This window comes from Heptranchias perlo, chromosome 16 (genome assembly GCF_035084215.1).
Source record: "Heptranchias perlo isolate sHepPer1 chromosome 16, sHepPer1.hap1, whole genome shotgun sequence".
Classification (NCBI taxonomy): domain Eukaryota; kingdom Metazoa; phylum Chordata; class Chondrichthyes; order Hexanchiformes; family Hexanchidae; genus Heptranchias; species Heptranchias perlo.
Genome location: NC_090340.1, coordinates 9607661 through 9626876, shown reverse-complemented (window position 1 = coordinate 9626876; position 19216 = coordinate 9607661). Strand labels below are relative to the sequence as shown.

General features: G+C 50.9%; 1 protein-coding gene across 2 annotated transcripts in view; it reads left to right on the top strand.

Annotated features, from left to right (window-relative positions):
* st3gal2 (ST3 beta-galactoside alpha-2,3-sialyltransferase 2) overlaps positions 1-19216 on the top strand; it is a 424632-nt gene that overhangs the window by 379834 nt on the left and 25582 nt on the right. The window lies entirely within an intron of this gene.

Sequence of the window (19216 nt, the reverse complement as noted above, 5' to 3'; positions counted from 1 at the left end):
AGGCGACCCTTCTCCAGGATTCCTAATAATTTCTTCATACATGTACTTCTTTCAGTAAAATAAAAAAAACCATATAATTTTAGAGATTTCCTTTCTCTCCAGCATTTGTTTCAAGCCAGCTAGGTCAATCTGTAACCTTTTCTCACTCATATTTTTCATAGCGTGTACATTATCCCATAACGAACGATTGTCTATATAACATTCAATGGGTGTACTATCTTCATCTACACCTGCATCTTTTAGCAGGATCTCTAAATGTTGACAAGTAGGATGGGCAAATTGTCTATGTAACTTTAAGACAATTTGTTTTTTTTTCTCTCTAATCCTTATCGCCTGATGCCATTAGTACTTGCCTTACACACTGATGAGAAACATCAGGTTTTGTTAAGGGGATACAATAATACCCTGACTGGGTAAACTGCAAATCAACCGATTTCCCAAAAATGATCCCTCATTGTGTTCCACGTCAAGTTTCATTTTTGTCTTTTTCATGGAAGGTTTTCCCAAAAGCATGGGTATCTCGCTAGAGACTACATCCATACTTATAAAATGGCTTACTCCAGTATCTTACATGGAATTACCACTCTCTTAAGTGACCTCAAGGTGTTGTCCTCTCCAAACCTAAAACATGCAGAACTTTTATATTCCTTAACTTCACATCGATCCTCACTGTTTAGTGAATCAAGACGTTTTAACCAATCCAGTTGAAGTACATGTGCTATCTAACACTGCACAATTAAAGGAATCTGCGACTCATACATTCATCACAGGATTAAAACTCCTTGTGACCAGTATAATCTGTTCATATTCATAATCGTTATCTTCAACCTCTTCCTCATTATCTTTATCCTCTTCCTCAGAATTACTTTCTTCATGCGTCATTTCCATGACCCTGCATCTTTTTTCTGGGCAATTAGAATCATAGGAAAGTTACAGCATGGAAGGCAGCCATTCGGCCCATCGAGTCCATACTGGCTCTATACAAGAGCAATCCAGCTAGTCCCTGCCCTATTCCCGTAGCCCTGCAATTTATTTCCTTTCAAGTACTTATCCAATTCCCTTTTGAAAGCAACAATTGAATCTGCGTCCACCGCGCCCCCCGCCCCCCCTCCCCCGGCAGTACATTCCAGATCCTAACCACTCACTGTGTAAAATTTATGCCTTTTGAAAATCCATATATACCACATCAAACCATCAAACGCATTGCCCTCATCTATCCTCTCTGTTACCTCATCAAAAAACTCTATTCGGTTAGTTAAACACGATTTGCCTTTAACAAATCCGTGCTGGCTTTCCCTAATCAATCCACACTTGTCCAAGCAACTGCTAATTCTGTCCCGGATTATCGTTGCTAAAAGTTTCCCCACCATGGAGGTTAAACTGACTGGTCTATAGTTGGGTTTATCCTTACACCCTTTTTTGAACAAGGGTGTAACATTTGCAATTCTCCAGTCCTCTGGCACCACCCCCCGTATCTAAGGATGTTTGGAAGATTATGGCCAGCACCTCCACAATTTCCACCCTTACTTCCCTCAGCAACCTTGGATGCATCCCATCTGGACTGGGTGACTTATCTACTTTAAGTACAGCTAGCCTTTCAAGTACCTCCTCTATCAATTTTTAGCCCATCCAGTATCTCAATTACATCTTCCTTTACTGAGCCTCTGGCAGCATCTTCTTCCTTGGTAAGGACAGATGCAAAGTATTCATTTAGTACCTCGGCCAGGCCCTCTGTCTCCACAAGTAGATCTCCTTTATGGTCCCTAGTCAGCCTCACCCCTGCTCTTACTACCCATTTACATGTCTATAGAAGACTTTTGGATTCCCTTTTATGTTGGCCACCAGTCTATTCTCACACTCTCTCTTTGCCCCTCTTATTTCCTTTTTCATTTCTCCTCTGAGCTTTCTATATTCAGCTTGGTTCTTACTTGTGTTACCAACCTAACTTCTGTCACATGCCCTTTTTTTTCTGCTTCATCTTACTCTCTATCTCTTTTGACATCCAGGGAGCTCTGGCTTTACTTGCCCTACCTTTCCCCCTCGTGGGAATGTGCCTAGACTATGCCAGAACCATCTCCTCCTCAAAGGCCGCCCATTTTTCAATTACAGTTTTGACTGCCAATCTTTGATTCTAATTTACCCGGGCCAGATCCATTCTCATCCCATTGAAATTAGCCCTCCTCCAATTGAATATTTTTACTTTAGAGTGGTCCGTGTTCTTTTCCATAGCTATTCTAAACCTTATGATACTATGATCGCTGATCCCTAAATGTTCCCCCACTGACACTTGCTCCACTTGGCCCGCCTCATTCCCCAGAACAAGATCCAGCAATGCCTCCTTCCTCATTCGGCTGGAAAAGTACTGGTCAAAAAAGTTTTCCTGAACGCACTTCAAAAATTCCTCCCCCTCTTTGCCCCTTGTATTATTACTAACCCAGTCTATATTAGTATAGTTGAAGTCCCCCATTATCACTACTCTATAGTTCTTGTACCTCTCTGTAATTTCCCTGCAAATTTGCTCCTCTATATCTTTCCCACAGTTGGTGGCCTATAGAATACACCCAGTAGTGTAATGGCACCTCTATTGTTTCTTAACTCTAACCAAATAGATTCTGTCCTTGACCCCCTCCAGGACATCCTCTCTCTCCAGCACTGCAATATTCTCCTTAATACTGCCACCCCTCCTCCTTTCTTTCCTTCCCTATCTTTCCTGAGTACCTTGTATCCAGGAATATTTAGTATCCAATCCTGCCCTTTTTTTGAGCCAGGTCTCCGTTATCGCCACGACATCATATTCCCATGTGGCTATTTGTGCCTGCAGCTCACCAACCTTATTTACCACGCTTCACACATTTACAGACATGCAGTGTAAACCAGTCTTAGACTTTCTCCTATTGTCTCTTTGTTTGATCCCACCTAGCACTGTACTATTTATTACTCTACTATCTGTCTCTCTCAATCCTTTGTGCACCATGTTTCTCCTTTCCAATGCTACATCCTGGTGCCCACCCCCCTGCCAAATTAGTTTAAACCCTCCCCCGTGAGGACATTGATCCCAGCTCCGTTGAGGTGCAACCCGTCCGGCCTGTACAGGTCCCACCTCCCCCAGAACTGGTCCCAATGCCCCAGAAATCTAAAGCCCTCCTTCCTGCACCATTTCTCCAGCCACGCATTCATCTGCTCTATCCTCCTATTTCTACACTCACTAGTGCATGGCACCGGGAGTAATCCAGAGATTACTACCTTTGAGGTCCTGCTTCTTAATCTCTTTCCTAACTCCTTAAAATCTACCTGCTGAACCTCATTCCTTTCTACTTATGTCGTTGGTACCAATATGGATGACGACCTCTGGCTGTTCACCCTCCCCCTCCAGAATTTTCTGCAGCCGCTTAGTGACATCCTTGACCCTGGCATCAGGGAGGCAACATACCATCCTGGAATCACGTCTGCGGCCGCAGAAATGCCTGTCTGTTCCCCTAACTATAGAATCCTCTATCACAATTGCTCTCTTGACCTTTCTCCTCCCTCCACATACAGCTGAGCCACCCATGGTGCTATGGTCATGGCTCTGGCTGCACTTCCCAGGGGAACCCTCTCCCTCATTACCGGCTAGAGAGTGAGATGCCCTCAGGGGACTCCTGCACTACCTGCCTGGTCCTCCTTGACTGTCTGGCGGTCACCCAGTCCCTCTCTGCCTGCACTTTCTTAAATTGTGGGTGACCACCTCCTGAAACGTACTTTCCATGTAGATCTCAGTCTTGTGGATCTGCACCTGTGGTTGTCGCATTCACGGGAAGCATCCTGGAGTTCCCACATGGCTCAAGATATGTATTCCAAGGGACTGAGGTGCCTTGCCATGCCTCGATTTACCATTTTATTAACTCACCCGCTCCCTCTCCTCACCCGCTCCATCTCCCTCCCTCCCTCCCCTCTCCCTCACCCGCTCCCGCTTCCCCTCGCTCTCTCTCTCTTTTCTCCCGCTCCCCCTCTCACTCTCTCTCTCTCCCGCTCCCCCTCTCTCTCTCTCTCTCTCCCGCTCCCTCTCTCTCTCCCGCTCCCCCTCTCTCTCTCTCTCTCTCCCCCGCTCCCTCTCTCTTCCGCTCCCCCTCTCTCCCGCTCCCCCTCTCTCTCTCTCTCCCCCGCTCCCTCTCTCTCCCCCTCCCCCCTCTCTCTCCCGCTCCCCTCTCTCTCCCGCTCCCCCTCCCCTCTCTCTCTCCTGCTCCCCCTCCCCCACTCTCTCTCTCCTGCTCCCCCTTCCCCACTCCCACTCCCCCTCTCTCTCTCTCCCCCCTCTCTCTCTCTCTCCCGCTCCCCCCCTCTCTCTCGCTCCCCCAATCCTCCTCCCTCTCGCTCCCCCTCCCTCTCGCTCCCCCCTCTCTCTCTCGCTCCCCTCTCTCTCTCTCTCTCGCTCCCCCTCTCTTTCTCTCTCTTCTGCTCCCCCTCTCTTTCTCTCTCTTCTGCTCCCCCTCTCTTTCTCTCTCTCTCCCGCTCCCCCTCTCTTTCTCTCTCTCCCGCTCGCCCTCTCTTTCTCTCGTTCCCGCTCCCCTTCTCTTTCCCTCTCTCCCGCTCCCCCTCTCTCTCCCGCTCTCGCTCCCTCTCCCTCTCCCTCTCCTCCCTCTCCTCTCCTCACCTGCTCCTTCTCCTCACCCGCTCCCTCTCTCTCTCCCTCCCCTCGCTTCACCCGCCCCCTCGCCTCACCCGCCCCCTCGCCTCTGCTCTGCTGCCTCAGCTGCTCTCGGGCCTCCGACTACTGCCTCATGATGATACTTAGAGTCACATCTAAAGCATCTATTGATTTTTCGTTGGGCATTCCTGGGATTCATTTGCCCATTATTACTGTCCCAATGTTATAACTGGATTTGCTGCACTTGCTTTCATCACTAATCTGGCTGTCTTTAATCCTTCCGTCATATTGACGCCTACGTCTGGTCTCTTGAAAATTTTGAAACCTGGACTGGAGTCTGCGTTTAGTATCTGGAACATTTCAAAACCTGGTAACCATCGAATCTTCTATTCTTTGTGTCACAGCGGAAGATCCCATGTGTTCCATGAAGGCTGAGGAGAATGACTGTTTCCCCAGGAAATTAATTAAGGCAGCGAACATTTGATCCAACAGAGTCTCCTTGTCCATATGAGACGCCAGTTAGGACCAGTTGCCTGTCCATATGAGACACCTTAGCACAATCTAGTAATTTAAACACCAGTACCGATCCAGGGATTCCCAATTTGAACTTTGGCAATCTTTTGTACAATTTGATAAAGTCCATGATATATTCTTCCAGTGAATGACCATCCGTTTTCCGAAACCTATCAAATACTGACCAGGCCTCATTGGCACTTAACAGGTCATCTTTCTTGTAGATTTTATCCAGAAATTCTATTAGAAAGGTAAAACCTTCATCATTATCCAAAAGATCTGCATTCATCTCAGGAAATACCTTACTTCTGATTTTACTTCATTCAGGAAGCGACAATGCCAGGGCCATGCCTTGTTTTCTCTTTGGCGGAGTAGTGACCCGTGTCCACATATCAACCTCATTCTTCCACTGGTCACACGGTTCAAACACTGAGAACATTGGAGGGAAATCGTACCTCGATGATTTAAACTTGCTTTCTGCCATTTTCCACAATGGCCGACAGGCTTTCAAGTTTTGTTTTAAGTCCAAAACAGTAGTTTCCAACCTCCACCTTTAGGGAACTGTCCTCTGCTACCATGTTATAAATTGGATAGCCAGGTAGTGAAGGATAGAATACTGGAGCCTGGTCTTCAGTTGCTTCCAAGCCTTTATTCGCAGAGCTCAATATTACACCCACCACACCCGAGATCAGCTCTCCTATAAATGGATACAAGAGATTTCCCAATTGATACGCACCACCTGAATACAATTAACACTAATTGATATAAATCACATGCATACAATTAATATCCACCACCCATTTGATCACTAAACACTCCTTCTCGCCTCTGCTCAGGAATCCGTTCCTCTGCGGTGTTGGCTTCGGCGGCACGCGGCTGATGGAGGAGAGGGCCCTGGCCGGTAAGGTAACCAGAGTCAGGGACGTCCTGGATGGCGGAGGGACAGGCTGGATGGCGCCGGGGACACTGGCTGCACGGATGTCCTTGCGGCGTGTCTGGAACGCGGCCGCCGCCATCCGGGCGTTGAAATCGGCGCTCGGCCCTGACTCCACTCGGTGTGTGGAGGAGGCTCAAGCGTGCGGAGCCATCCCGTCCGAGCTGACCCCCGTTCGGACGGAATTCCTCATCGGCGTCAGGCCCCGAAACCTCCCTCGGAAGGCTGTGCCTCACAACTTGAGCCGTCTCTCGGAAATTCCCTCCGTGCCGTTTCACTCTGCGGGGAGGGATTTCCTGTACGGGCTGCTCCTGCACACACTCCACTTCCTCGCCCTCGTCTCTCGCCCGGACACGGGCGTGTCATCCTGCCATCCGGTGGATGCGGGGGTCCCCAGTGGAGGGCTCTGTACTCGGGGATCTTCCCGTGTGCCATTGGGGATCTGGGGTGGAGAGTGTTGCACGGACCAGTCTTGGCCAATAGGCATTTACACCATTTTACGGACTCCCAGGCCGCCTGCAATTTCTGCGGCCTGGATGAGTCTGTGTTTCATTTATTCACAGGGTGTGGGAGGCTGCAGACCCCGTTCCACTATTTAAGGGGGGGGGCTACTCCTCAAGTTCTGGCTGCACATCAGTCCCACGCTCCTGATCTTTGGCCGCGGGCGGGCAGGTCGGTGGACGTCCTCGTGGGCCTGCTCCTGGGCCTGTCCAAGGTGGCTATCCACAGGTCCAGGTTGGTCGCAGCCCGTGGGGGCGGTCGCTCCGACTGTCTGCCTCTCTTCCGCGGCATTCTCCGCGCTCGGGTGGCCCTGGAGAGGGAGCACATGGTGTCTGCCGGTTCGCTTGAGGCTTTCCGCGAGCGGTGGGCACCGTAGGGGCTGGAGTGCATCCTGGACCGATATAATAAAATTATAATTTGACACTTATTTTTTTTTTTTATTTACTCCACATAAACCCCCCCCTTCTTATAAAAGGGGCGCCTAAAACAAAAAAAAATAAACACTCCTTCTCGACCATAGCGTAGTTCCGTTCCCGAGGTAGCAACTTTCTAGTCAGGGATGATGCTCGGCCCCTTCAATAACCTGGGATAGTACTACTCCTAGTTCAACGTCCGATGCATCAATCTGGGGGATGAACTCCTGGGAGAAATCTGGAATGATCAGTACCGGGTCTGAGCATAAGGCATCCCGGAGGTTCCCAAATGCTGTTTCCTCTCCAGGGGTCCATCGGACCTCAATGGGCTCCCGAGATATGATTTGGTCTGTCAAAGGGGTCACCCTGGTGGCGAAGTCTGGGATAAATCATCAATAATATTCGACAAGGCCCAGAAAAGTTGTTCCTTGTTTTCTTGTCACGGGTCTGGGCCATTTCCTAATAGCCTCTACTTTGTCAAGTTGGGGCTCATACCCCGACTGCATACACCAAGTAACACGTCTCCGACAAACCCATACGGCATTTCCCTGGTTTGTCGGTCAAACCTGCCTTTCTCAAGCTACTCAGTACAGCTTCTAATTTTTTTTAAGGGGCTCCCAGTCGCTGCTGTAGATTACAATATTATCTGGGTATGCAGTGGCGCACTGAGCATGAGGCCTCAAAATCCGATCCATTAGCCGCTGAAAGGTGGCAGGAACTCCGTGCAGCCCAAATGGCATCACTCGGTCCCGGTGTAGTCGGTCCCTCGGTCCCGGTGTAGTCGGTCCCTCGGTCCCGGCGTAGTCCGTCCCTCGGTCCCGGCGTAGTATGTCCCTCGGTCCCGGTGTAGTCGGTCCCTCGGTCCCGGTGTAGTCCGTCCCTCGGTCCCGGTGTAGTCCGTCCCTCGGTCCCGGTGTAGTCCGTCCCTCGGTCCCGGTGTAGTATGTCCCTCGGTCCCGGCGTAGTCCGTCCCTCGGTCCCGGTGTAGTATGTCCCTCGGTCCCGGTGTAGTCCGTCCCTCGGTCCCGGTGTACTCCGTCCCTCGGTCCCGGTGTACTCCGTCCCTCGGTCCCGGTGTAGTCCGTCCCTCGGTCCCGGTGTAGTCCGTCCCTCGGTCCCGGTGTAGTCCGTCCCTCGGTCCCGGTGTAGTCCGTCCCTCGGTCCCGGTGTAGTCCGTCCCTCGGTCCCGGTGTAGTCCGTCCCTCGGTCCCGGCGTAGTCCGTCCCTCGGTCCCGGCGTAGTCGGTCCCTCGGTCCCGGCGTAGTCGGTCCCTCGGTCCCGGCGTAGTCCGTCCCTCGGTCCCGGTGTAGTCGGTCCCTCGGTCCCGGTGTAGTCCGTCCCTCGGTCCCGGTGTAGTATGTCCCTCGGTCCCGGCGTAGTCCGTCCCTCGGTCCCGGTGTAGTATGTCCCTCGGTCCCGGTGTAGTCCGTCCCTCGGTCCCGGTGTACTCCGTCCCTCGGTCCCGGTGTACTCCGTCCCTCGGTCCCGGTGTAGTCCGTCCCTCGGTCCCGGTGTAGTATGTCCCTCGGTCCCGGCGTAGTCCGTCCCTCGGTCCCGGCGTAGTCCGTCCCTCGGTCCCGGCGTAGTCCGTCCCTCGGTCCCGGTGTAGTCGGTCCCTCGGTCCCGGTGTAGTCCGTCCCTCGGTCCCGGTGTAGTCCGTCCCTCGGTCCCGGTGTAGTCCGTCCCTCGGTCCCGGTGTAGTCCGTCCCTCGGTCCCGGTGTAGTCGGTCCCTCGGTCCCGGTGTAGTCCGTCCCTCGGTCCCGGTGTAGTCCGTCCCTCGGTCCCGGTGTAGTCCGTCCCTCGGTCCCGGCGTAGTCCGTCCCTCGGTCCCGGCGTAGTCCGTCCCTCGGTCCCGGCGTAGTCGGTCCCTCGGTCCCGGCGTAGTCGGTCCCTCGGTCCCGGCGTAGTCCGTCCCTCGGTCCCGGTGTAGTCCGTCCCTCGGTCCCGGTGTAGTCCGTCCCTCGGTCCCGGTGTAGTCCGTCCCTCGGTCCCGGTGTAGTCGGTCCCTCGGTCCCGGTGTAGTATGTCCCTCGGTCCCGGTGTAGTCGGTCCCTCGGTCCCGGTGTAGTCCGTCCCTCGGTCCCGGTGTAGTCGGTCCCTCGGTCCCGGTGTAGTCCGTCCCTCGGTCCCGGTGTAGTCGGTCCCTCGGTCCCGGTGTAGTCCGTCCCTCGGTCCCGGTGTAGTCCGTCCCTCGGTCCCGGTGTAGTATGTCCCTCGGTCCCGGCGTAGTCCGTCCCTCGGTCCCGGCGTAGTCCGTCCCTCGGTCCCGGTGTAGTCGGTCCCGGTGTAGTCCGTCCCTCGGTCCCGGTGTAGTCCGTCCCTCGGTCCCGGTGTAGTCCGTCCCTCGGTCCCGGTGTAGTATGTCCCTCGGTCCCGGTGTAGTCCGTCCCTCGGTCCCGGTGTAGTCCGTCCCTCGGTCCCGGTGTAGTCCGTCCCTCGGTCCCGGTGTAGTCCGTCCCTCGGTCCCGGTGTAGTCGGTCCCTCGGTCCCGGTGTAGTATGTCCCTCGGTCCCGGTGTAGTCCGTCCCTCGGTCCCGGTGTAGTCGGTCCCTCGGTCCCGGCGTAGTCCGTCCCTCGGTCCCGGTGTAGTATGTCCCTCGGTCCCGGTGTAGTCCGTCCCTCGGTCCCGGTGTAGTCCGTCCCTCGGTCCCGGTGTAGTATGTCCCTCGGTCCCGGCGTAGTCCGTCCCTCGGTCCCGGCGTAGTCCGTCCCTCGGTCCCGGTGTAGTCGGTCCCGGTGTAGTCCGTCCCTCGGTCCCGGTGTAGTCGGTCCCTCGGTCCCGGTGTAGTCCGTCCCTCGGTCCCGGTGTAGTCGGTCCCTCGGTCCCGGTGTAGTCCGTCCCTCGGTCCCGGTGTAGTCCGTCCCTCGGTCCCGGTGTAGTCCGTCCCTCGGTCCCGGTGTAGTCCGTCCCTCGGTCCCGGTGTAGTATGTCCCTCGGTCCCGGTGTAGTCCGTCCCTCGGTCCCGGTGTAGTCCGTCCCTCGGTCCCGGTGTAGTCCGTCCCTCGGTCCCGGTGTAGTCCGTCCCTCGGTCCCGGTGTAGTCCGTCCCTCGGTCCCGGTGTAGTCGGTCCCTCGGTCCCGGTGTAGTATGTCCCTCGGTCCCGGTGTAGTCGGTCCCTCGGTCCCGGTGTAGTCCGTCCCTCGGTCCCGGTGTAGTCGGTCCCTCGGTCCCGGTGTAGTATGTCCCTCGGTCCCGGTGTAGTCCGTCCCTCGGTCCCGGTGTAGTCGGTCCCTCGGTCCCGGTGTAGTCCGTCCCTCGGTCCCGGTGTAGTCGGTCCCTCGGTCCCGGTGTAGTCCGTCCCTCGGTCCCGGCGTAGTCCGTCCCTCGGTCCCGGTGTAGTCGGTCCCTCGGTCCCGGTGTAGTCCGTCCCTCGGTCCCGGTGTAGTCCGTCCCTCGGTCCCGGTGTAGTCCGTCCCTCGGTCCCGGTGTAGTCCGTCCCTCGGTCCCGGTGTAGTCCGTCCCTCGGTCCCGGTGTAGTCGGTCCCTCGGTCCCGGTGTAGTCCGTCCCTCGGTCCCGGTGTAGTCGGTCCCTCGGTCCCGGTGTAGTCCGTCCCTCGGTCCCGGTGTAGTCCGTCCCTCGGTCCCGGTGTAGTCCGTCCCTCGGTCCCGGTGTAGTCCGTCCCTCGGTCCCGGTGTAGTCCGTCCCTCGGTCCCGGTGTAGTCCGTCCCTCGGTCCCGGTGTAGTCGGTCCCTCGGTCCCGGTGTAGTCCGTCCCTCGGTCCCGGTGTAGTCCGTCCCTCGGTCCCGGTGTAGTCCGTCCCTCGGTCCCGGCGTAGTCGGTCCCTCGGTCCCGGCGTAGTCGGTCCCTCGGTCCCGGCGTAGTCCGTCCCTCGGTCCCGGCGTAGTCCGTCCCTCGGTCCCGGCGTAGTCCGTCCCTCGGTCCCGGCGTAGTCCGTCCCTCGGTCCCGGTGTAGTCCGTCCCTCGGTCCCGGTGTAGTCCGTCCCTCGGTCCCGGTGTAGTCGGTCCCTCGGTCCCGGCGTAGTCCGTCCCTCGGTCCCGGTGTAGTCGGTCCCTCGGTCCCGGTGTAGTCCGTCCCTCGGTACCGGTGTGAACCTTCAGGTATTACAAAGGCCATTCTTCCTTTGGCAGAATCCATTAACGGTATTTGCCAATACCCTGTCGTGGACAAGAAGTTGGCATTTCCCAGATGTTCAGTTCGGTCGTTCACCCCAGGCACGGGCTAAGCATCAAATTTAGATGCGTCATTTAATTTTCTAGAATCATTACAGAATCTCCACGATCCATTGGGCTTTGGTCCCATAACTCCAGGCTTTGACCATTCACTGAGAGACTCTTCTATTACCCCGAGCTCAAGCATTGTCCTGACCTCCTGGGAGACCTCCTGTCTCTTCGCCTCGGGGATCCAGTACGGTTTCACCAGGACTGTTATCCCCAGAGACATTACAATAACACGAGCTTTCCTGGGTAGAGAGGTAAAACCATCCCAATTTCTTTGGACTAATTTTAGCAGTTTTAGTCGCTGCTGTGCCGTTAGCTCTTCGGCCAGGTGAACTTCCCCGGTGTCTCGGGTTTTAGTTTCCAAAAGAGGCCCCGACTCGGATATAAGGGTCTCCTGATCTCTCCATGGTTTTAGCAGATTAATATGATGGATCTGCTCCTTCCGTCTTCTCCCAGGCTGACTAACTTTGTAGTTTACGGGCCCAACTTGTTCCACAATCTCGTATGGGCCTTGCCATTGAGCCACTAGTTTGCTCCAGGGTGTGGGAATCAGAAGCAAAACTCGGCCGCCCTGACGGAACCGCCTCACCCTGGCCTCCTTACTGTACTGGACCCATTACTTTTCTCGGGCCCTATTGGAGTGACTGGCTCCATCCTCTCCCTCATTTTCAGGATGTGTTCTACCACATTCCGTTAAGGGCTATTCTGTTCCTCCCTCTCCTCCCTAATGGGTTGTCTCCCATAGAGAAGCTCGAAAGGTGAAAGCCCTGTGGAGGCCTGTGGAACTTCTTGAATTGTAAACATTACGTCCCGGTAACAAGGCGGCCCAGCTCTTGCCATCCCTGTCTACTACTTTCTTTAGTATACTTTTCAAAGTTTTATTGAAGCACTCTACCAACCCATTGGTCTGGACATGCTATACTAAGGTTCGTAGAGCCTGAGGGGGAAAAATTCGATAGGGCCTATTATTGGGCGTAGGTAGCGTGATCGGCTATTAACCTGCGCCCAATGGCCCCTGCACAGGCAGGACTAGATCGTCGTCCTGCCTCAGTACTCACCTCCAAGCTGCTTTCAAATCCAGGCCTTGCACGTCGATTCAATGCAATTTGCACTTTCCGCCAGCAGGGGGAGCCCCAATCTCTTAAAGGGAGGATGTCTCTTAAAATCTCTTAAAGGTAGATGGTACATGTTATTTGCTAAAAATTACAGTCTGCTGCCTGCACGGAGTCTGAACGGAGATCAGATATCACACACGTAAAACACAGATGTAGGTCCCGTACCTATGTTTACACGCTGATGAGTTATGTTAAAACACTGAATAAAGGTTGCTCACTACTAAATCCCACATCCTCCAATCTGCATGCCAGACCTCACCAATCTGCCGGTCCGACTTGGTACCAGGCCTGCATGCACCAAGGTTTTCTGATGATGCACTAGAGGCCTTGGTGCAAGAGGTGGACAAAAGGAAGGACATCCTATATCCGTGGGGTGGGAGGGCGGGGGGTGCAAGAGGCCCTCCAGACATATATCCAAAAGGCAGTGGGAGGCAGTGGGGGATGAAGTCAATGCCAGGTGCACAGCACCACAAACATGGATGCAGTGCAGGAAGAAGTTCAATGCTTTGACATGAGTGGTCAAGGTGAGTGAGGTCAACTGTCAAATGGCATCTCCTACCAACTGCACCATGCACTACACCCCCATCACCCACATACCAACAAACTCTTTCCATCAGTACTCAACTCTTCCAACCAGATGCTTCCTCTCAAACTTACACGTTACCACTGTTTCAAGCCGCCCAACCACAACTCACAGGCCACACACAATGACAGCTATTCAACCATGACAGGCAGATCACCCAGACACATGTCCCGCTTTCTTGCAGGCGCATATCAGGAGGCAGCAAGTGGAAGTGGCATTTCGCCCCTTGAGTCTGTTCCACCATTCAATGAGATCATGGTGGACCTGTGACCTAACTCCATATACCCGCCTTAGCCCCATTTCCCTTAATACCCTTGGTTCACAGAAATCTATTAATCTCAGATTTAACATTCACAATTGAGTTAGCATCAACTGCCGTTTGCAGAAGAGCGTTCCAAACGTCTCCCACCCTTTGCGTGTAGAAGCGTTTCCAAACTTCACTCCTGCACGTCCTGGCTCTAAATGTTAGGCTATGTCCCCGCGTCCTAGTGTTCAAGTCTAGGAGACCGCCAAAAACAGTTACAAATGTCTCAGCAGCCAGAAGCAATAATCCAGCCACTAACCTGTAAATCCTGCATGGTCCCTTTAAATAGCACTGGTGGGGGTCCTCCAGGCACTCTAAGACACGTTCAGATGGTCATGGTTAAGACTGTGCGTTAAGTTGAGCGTTAAGTCCCAAAATGGTGTCTATCACTTTAAATCAGCGTTGCACACTGATTGTATCCATTTTCTCCTTACTTTACTTGCAGCCGGCGTTCAGTATTTGTCCACGCGCTAACTCCTGTACCAAGATGGCGCCCGGCGCACGTCACGCTGGAAACGTGCGTGCACAGCCAAGATGCCATCTTGGCACCTGAGAGGCTACGTAATGTCAAAATAATGGGCGCTACACAGCCCAATTTAGTGCCCTTAATCTTTAACAATGCACTTAGATTTCCCATTAGTTTGGATGTAAATGGAGTCCCCTGATCTGTCAGAATGTCTTTTGGAATTCCTACCCTGAAAAATACCCTTACCCGTTCATTGGCAATGTTTTTATGATGCCATCTTCCATAAGGGAATAGCCTCTGGATACCTGGTCGCATAATCAACTATCACTACAATATACTGGGATCCCTTTGCGGACCTTTCCGAAGGCCCCACCAGGTCCATAGTAATTCTTTCGAAGGGTACATCGATTATGGGCAGGGGGACTAATGGAGCAGGGAGACGAGGTTTAGATCCTGCCAGTTAACATTCTGGACAGGAATTACAATACAATTGAACTGTTTTATAAATCTCCGGCTAAAAAAATCGGGGTAAGATTTTCTCCTGGGTTTATTCTACTTTGAGATGTCCGCCCAACGAGTGTTTATGGGCCAGATCTAATACTAGCCGTCGAAAGGGTTTTGGAACCAATAGTTGTTCTACCTCTACCCCATGCTCACTGGTCATCCTGTACAACAAATCATTCTCAATTCTATAGTAAGGCCCAGCCTTTTTTAATTTACCTTCTACCAGGTGTCCATTAACTGATATCACTTCAGTTTTCACGTTCTGAAAAGCCGGGTCATTAACCTGTTCCCATTTGAAGTCTGTCATTCTCATGTAAAACTCCCCCGGGGAGTCTTCCCTTCTCCTAAGAAGGTCCTCTTGGGAAACTTCTCCCCCTGAGTCTGACGCAGGTGCTCTACTAGTGGAAGGAGTCTCGAGTTGATCTACTAAAATAGCAGGGACCTGTTCTCTAGCTCCTCGAGCCTTATCCCACCCCTGCTCTCCTTTAGATTTTCATTTCTTCCCAATCCCCTGAAATATGTCAGGGTCCTCAAAGGGAAAATTTTGAGTGAACTCATTAGTGTCCATGTCTGACAAGGGCCTATTCTGAACCTCGTTTTTAATGGGCCTTCAAATTCTGGAAGATCCCTTCCCAGGATCACTGGTTGGGGGAGGCTTGGAACTACTCCTGCGGGAAATCGGCGGACTTTTCCCATCATACTGTAAAGTCGCCGTAGTAGTGGGATAATACCGCACATCCAACTTCTTAAAACTGTACCCTATCGTGGATACAGAGCTCTCGAAAGCCTATGGCTCACACTTCGTCCCTCTCTCACTCTGTTACAGTATTATGAGCTACAAAGTGATTTTAAGTTAATGGGAGGGCACCCTCCTTGGCGTGTGAGGTGTGTGTCTCTTCCTATACAGTATTGTGTTGGATATAATGGAATTTTTTTACTCATAAAAGTTAACTTTTTCACCGGAAGCTATTAGCTTGAACTTTAATCAGGCATAATTAAAGAAATAAAATTGTGGTTGGGGAATGTAACGATTTGGGAGATTTCCATATTATATTTTTATATGACTTTACACAGACAGGACAAATGTGTTTCTGGAAATTGACTGCAGCCAGTGGCATCCCAAAAGCTGTTTTTATATGTTTTTCATTTGGACTTGAGGAGCCAAGCTTGCATAGCCCTATGCAGACTCATGACCAAGGCAAAACTGGGTATACATGTTGCCAGGCTATGGAAAACTGAATTAACAGCGGGCAATGGCTCATAGATGTGTTAATTTTCTGTGCATTATGCTACTTGCAAATAAATCTGACTATTAGTTTTAGCCCAAACATAATGGTTTGACAGTGTGGTATTTAATCCTTTTTGGAAAAGACTAAATACACAGCAGCGGTAGGACAGTAAGATAATAAAACAACAATATTAAACTTATACTATATTTAAACTGTTTTAAAATGAGAGGCAGCTGAAAATCCTTTAGCTCTCTTCAGTAGCCTCTCACCGAGTTTCTGGACATCACACGGTTCTTGCACAGAGCCTCTGTTGGTGGGTACCCCACATTGTCTCATGTTCTATACAACAATAAAGGAGTAATAAATCAGTTGGACTGAATGGCCTGATTCTGTACTCTAATGTCTGTGTAACTCGATGTAATTGTTGATAACCCACTCATAGCGGGTATCAGGACACAAATTTCAGTTCATGAGAGACTCAGTCTGCTTATGAAAACCGTCCTACTGCAGTGAGCACAAGTTAAAGGTTTTGGTGCAGAGCAGCTCCAAAAAGACACCGAAAGAAAGCAAATAATGAGAGAAAAAAGGATGCAGCACACAGGATTTCCTCCCAAGCTGCTAGAAGTGTTGAGCCCTGGCCATTTCTCTCAGCTGCTTGACTTGTTAGAGCTGCAGCTAAAGCACCCTGGGAACAGCTCTGGCCGTTACCAATAGTAACGTGTCTCTTTAATGTTGCAGTTAGTAATGTAGTCGTGCCATTGTGAGAGTCTGTTTGTAAACCTCTAATTAACAGGAAGCTCTGAAAAGCTTAGCACTGGGGTCCTTTATTTCTAACCCTTGCTTGTGAGTGATTAAGCAAAGAATACCTGGGATGGCAGCAATGGATTTCCAGCATTTGACTCGGGTGCATCAGCTCACAGGTTAGACTGCCAGGGCTGCCAGAGAATCGTGTGTGATGTGAAGGGAAAAATGCAGAGGAGAGGAGAAAATAAAATGAAGGTGGGAAAATGGGTTAGGTACTGGCCAGCTTTGAACGAGGCAATTTGATTTCAGAGGTGCCCACCGAGTCATTTTGATCAAAATGTAGATGGTAAAAGCCCAGTTTCCGATTTCTGCGCTTCTTAAAAAAAAATAAGGCTCTGCACATTCTGGCCTCTTGATGTTGAAGCATGTGCAAAATCTGGTCCGACTTGCATGTGTTCAACAGTGTCTCTTGAAATGCACCATCCTTTTTGGACTAGGCAAAAGGTGGCAGCCTTAAGGGGAAAGGGGGTTGATCATAGCTTCATTCCCCAGCAGAGAGGCTCCAGACAGGCGCATACAAGGCCTCAGTCCCAGTCGCAAAACCTCTGTTCCAGATGCAGGTTTGGACACAGAGGGGGGCCCAGGCAGATTAACACAAACACACACACACGCATGAGACAAAAACTGTTCCCGATATTGGGCGCGTTGTGAAAATCTGCAGCTTTTGCTGGCAGTGCCCAGAATACGTAGAACAGTGATGATCTAAACCACAGAGATTGCCCTATTGTGGTGAGAGCAGTTGCCCGAGACAGTTTGCACCAGACCAGTGCGAATAACATTTATAAAGGCTCACCATTCAAAATCGACAAAGAACAGCCTTTTCAAGCTCAAAAAGTATTTTTTTTCAAGATGAGGCGTTTCCGTGGAAACGAGGTTATCGGTATTTCTCATGGAACAGAAAATTGACAAATTAATGTTTCATCTGTGTCCCTTTTCATAAAAGAAACAGTTTCCTGCCTATTTCAGCAAAGGGTCATGTTCGTTATCTTTATTTCTCTCTTTATTTCTGTTGTCAAGGGAACGTGGGCAACTGTCATGTTGAATTCATGTTGTCTTCAACCTATTATGCTCGTATTCTAAAATGGAAAGGTGCATATTTTTATATATTTGGAGGTATAATCATGCTAGAATTATCCAATGTACTGTGCATTAATGTTCTAAACATATGAAGTAGCAGATACATGGGAGTGAGTCACAAGCTGAAAATTTATCGAGGCATTTAGATGAACAATATATAGAATAACAGATACATCAGCATGAGTTACAGGCTGGAATCTAATCGAAATGTTAGGATGGTTTGTTTATACAGAATAATAATGAGCACCCAGGAGTGATTGCAGGCTGGAATTTATCCGTGAGGTGCAATGGTTTATATATAGAATAATGGATACTTGGACTGAGTTACAGGCTGGAATCTAATTAAGGGGTTCAGATGGTTTATGTACAGAATAACAGATACCAGGGAGTGAGTTACAGGCTGGAATCTAATCGAGTGATTCAGATGGTTTATATATAGAATAATGGATACTTGGAATGAGTTACAGGCTGGAATCTAATTGAAGGGTTCAGATGGTTTATATATAGAATAATGGATATCTGGGAGTGAGTTACAGGTGGAGGGGGGAGGAAGGCAAATCGAACAGTAGTAGGTACATTAGGTGCGGACAAAAGAAGGGTGGGAGGGGGAGAGGATTGAAGAGTGGTGGGGAAAAGGAAGGGGAGAGAGGGGGAGAAGAGGACAATGAAAGATATGTGGATGAGTGAGAACGAGAGAGGAAGGGAAAGGTAGAGGGAAGGCAGGAGAAAGGGAGAGTGGAGTATGTGGAAAGGAGAAAGAGGAGGGAATGAAGGAATAGGAAGAGGAGGACGTAAATGGGCTCAGAGGATCAAAGGCTGAGGAACTACCTCGAGGTAGAGAGGGGTTCCCTTACCTTGACCAGGCAAAGAGTTTCATCTCAGCAGAGAGGGTTAGGGTTAGTTACGGAGAGCTCCCCTCCTCCCGTAGCAGCAGATTTCCGGTTGGGACAGCGGGTTGTCCAATATGTTGCAATGAAGCCGGGGTTTTGTTTCAGTGGAATGGGAGGTTCTGACCAGAGGGCCTATTTTGCTGCTCTGTGCAGGGAGGTCAGAGAGAAAGATTGTCCTGTTTGCGCAGGGGAGGGATCAAAGAGCCTGATTTTCTGCTCAGCCGCAGACAGGAGCATTTCTCTGCTCTTTGGGTGTGGGTTAATGGCCTGTTTTTCTGCTCACTGGGCTTGGGGAATGCAGGGGAGGGGGAGAGGGCTCTTTCTTCTGCTTGGTGTGAGAGGAGCAGAGGGCAGGTATTTCTGCTCAATGGGCAGCAGTAGGCCTCAAGCAGCTTGTACATGATGTATAAGGACCCTCGAAGTCAGTTCCTACTGCCGCTTTAAAAGCCCGTGTTTTTTCAGGCGTTCTTCAGTTGTTATTTTTAGCATCAAAAATCAGGGGGAGGGGAATCTTGAGCCTAAAAATATTGGATAAATTTGGAGAAAAAAATGACTAAAGATGAGATATTATTTTGAACATCATTAACCCTTAAAAAAACAAGCCAGAGACTAATAATATAAGCTGGTCCACATTCAGCAGGGGTTAGACACAAACTCCATAGAATCTTACAGCACAGGAGGAGGCCATTCAGCCCATTGTGCCTGTGCTGGCTCTTTAAAAGAGATATCCAATTAGTCCCCTGCTATTTCCCCATAGCCCTGCAAATCTTTCCTTTTCTAGTATTTATCCAACTCCCTTTTGAAAGTTACTATTGAATCTCCTTCCACCGCCCTTTCAGGCAGTGCATTCCAGATCATAAAAGCACGATATGCCCACATCTCGGGATTCATTAAAACCAGGGAGAATTCCTCTTTTTTGCAGGTCAGAATCAGCAGAAATAGTTTTTTCTGATCAACCAACCTGGGTGAATTTGGGGAATTATTTGGTGGAAACCAGTAAGAAAAGAATTTTAACGGTTTCTATTAATGTGTCAGCCTAGAATTTGAGTGGCGACAAGTTATTTGATCATGGAGGGA